This window comes from Oryctolagus cuniculus, chromosome 3 (assembly GCF_051225735.1).
Source record: "Oryctolagus cuniculus isolate XC-2025 breed Fujian yellow rabbit chromosome 3, ASM5122573v1, whole genome shotgun sequence".
NCBI lineage: Eukaryota > Metazoa > Chordata > Mammalia > Lagomorpha > Leporidae > Oryctolagus > Oryctolagus cuniculus.
Window position 1 is genome coordinate 183,324,020 of NC_142869.1, and position 2,464 is coordinate 183,326,483.

Below are 2,464 nucleotides of genomic sequence, written 5' to 3' on the forward strand. Positions count from 1 at the left end.
CTGTATGTGGACTTTATCACAGGAAAAGGTAGAGTCCGACAAAGAGGAGTGGCACACGAAGGAGTACTGGGGTGTGTGCCACCAGGTTTGCAGACTGCGTTTTAAGCAATTGCTTATTTGAGGGACAGAGAGAGGGAGAGGGAGGCGACAGAGCGCTCCTGTGGCGGGTCTGCTCCCCAGATCTCTGCATCGGCTGAGGCTGGGCAGGGGACAAAGCTGGGGCCAAGAACACAATCCAGGATCGAAGAACCCAGCTATTGAGTCATTGCCACTGCCTCCCAGGGTCTACACTGGCAGGAAGCTTAGTCAAGAGCTGGATCCAGGAATCAGACCCAGGCACTAGTGTGGATGGTTCCATCTTTTTTCTTTTTTAAAGATTTATTTATTTATCTGAAAGGCAGAGTGACAGAAAGATAGAGGCAGAGACAGAGAGAAATTGAAATCTTCCACCTGCTGGTTCACTCCCCAAATGGCTGCAAGGGCCGGAGCTGGGTCAGTCTGAAGCCAGGAGCCAGGAGCTTCTTCCAGGTCTCCCACGTGGGTGCAGGGGCCCAAGCACCTGGGCCATCTTCTGCTGCTTTCCCAGGCCACAGCAGAGAGCTGGATCAGAAGTGGAGCAGCCGGGACTAGAACCGGCGCCCACATGGACTGCTGGTGTTGCAGGCTGGGGCTTTGCGCGCTGTGCCGCAGTGCTGGCCCGGGGCGCGTCCATCTCAGTGCTAGGCCGAGCATCTGCCTCCTCCCGTGAGCGCTCTGGGGTAGCTGGCACGACCGCTGTGCGGTGTCTGTCTAGGCCTGAGCTGCGGGTCCTCGCGGGGAGGCCCGGCCCTCCAGGCAGCTGGAGCGGCAGCTTCCGTGCTACAGAAGGCTCTGGACGGACCAGGCCCCCCGCAGTGTCAGCCAGCCTGGAGGCGGCCAGGAGCAGACGCCACAGAGCGGGCGGCTCAGACGGCAGTGGCTCAGTGGCTCGGGAGGCTGGGAAGTGGAGACGGCGGTGCCGGCTGCCTGGCGCCCGGGGAGGCGGCCTTCCTGCGGCACACACAGCAAGGACTCAGAGCCCCGCCTTCTCCCCTGCCAGGCCCTGTCTCCACGCGCAGTCTCAGCAGCGATCAGGGCTTCAACGTGAGTCCTGAGGACGCACGTCCGTCTGCGGCAGCGCGCGGCTGTGATGCGGTCGCCACTTCACGGCTGCCAGTCTCGGTGCAGGCCGGCTGCCAGCTCAGCCCAGGCCAGGCCAGGCCAGCCGTTTGCTTCTCACCTCGCCTGAGAGCTCGGGCAACCCACAGCCCACACTGGGAGTGTCCCTGCCGGGAGCCTGCATTTCTGTGCACCCCAGGATGAAGGGCTGGTCCCCCGCCTTGCACGGAATGTTACTCGGGAAGGAATGGGTAGCAGGGAGGGAAATGGAGAGACCAAAACGGGGGTGGCCTGGCCACGCCTCCTGCTTCACCCTCGTCTTCCCAGAGGCCTGAGTGTGGCCCGGAAGGCCCAGGACTCAGAAGGAGCGGGCCAGGGAGCGGCAGGGGGGCTCCGCCTGCCCAAGCCGGCCAGCGTGCTCCGACAAGGGCAGGTCAGGTTCAAAACAGGAGACCCCAGGGCGGCGATGCGCGCGCGCGGGCCCTTCCCTGTGGACTTGAGTGCGCCTCCGGGGAAGCAGCCGGCACTGATCCCGCTCGGCTGGTTTTCACGAATGCGCTGGAAGAGGAAGTACTCAGGAGCTCTGCAGCCCGGCAGGGGCGCCAGTCTCTTCCAGGTGCTGAGAGGCAGGCGATGGGGACGCTGCGGGAGGCTCCCAGGGCTCTGCTACAGCGGAGGAAAGGCGGCCCCCGCGGGGCCGGAGTCGAGTGGAGCTCCAGGAGCCGAGTGAAGCCCCAGCGCTGAGCGCCGAGCAGCTGCACGCAACCTTCCCCGCCGGGCGGGCGGCTGCAGCGCTGTGTGACGGTGCCGGTGCCGGTGCAGGTGCAGGTGCTGGGGCCCCGCCCTCCTCAGAGCCCGGCGCGGTCCCATTCCTTTGGAGCCCACGCTCACAGAACTCCCGGAGCCGCGGGGCTTCCCTGCCCTGTGCCGTGTGGCCCTGCGGTTGCCCCCCACACTTTCTCTCCTCTTCTTGGCCAGTCTTTCCTACCCAGTGTGGGGATTGTTGACTTCTCCCCTCTGCTTGGATGGAGTGTGTGGCGACCCCACGAATCCCACCCCAATACCAGTGTGAGATGAGTAGGCAGGAAGTTACAGTGTAGGCCTGCAACATGATGCTGTCTCTGTTTTTTATGTTTTTATAAAAACTTTTGTTTAATGTACATTCCACAGGTACAGCTTTAGGAATACAGCGGTTCTTCCCCCCATGCCCACCCTCCCACCCCCGCTCCCGCCCCACCTCCTACTCCCTCTCCCATCCCATTCTTCACGAAGATTCATTTAAATTTAACTTCATATACAGAAGACCAACTCTATACTAAGTAAAGAT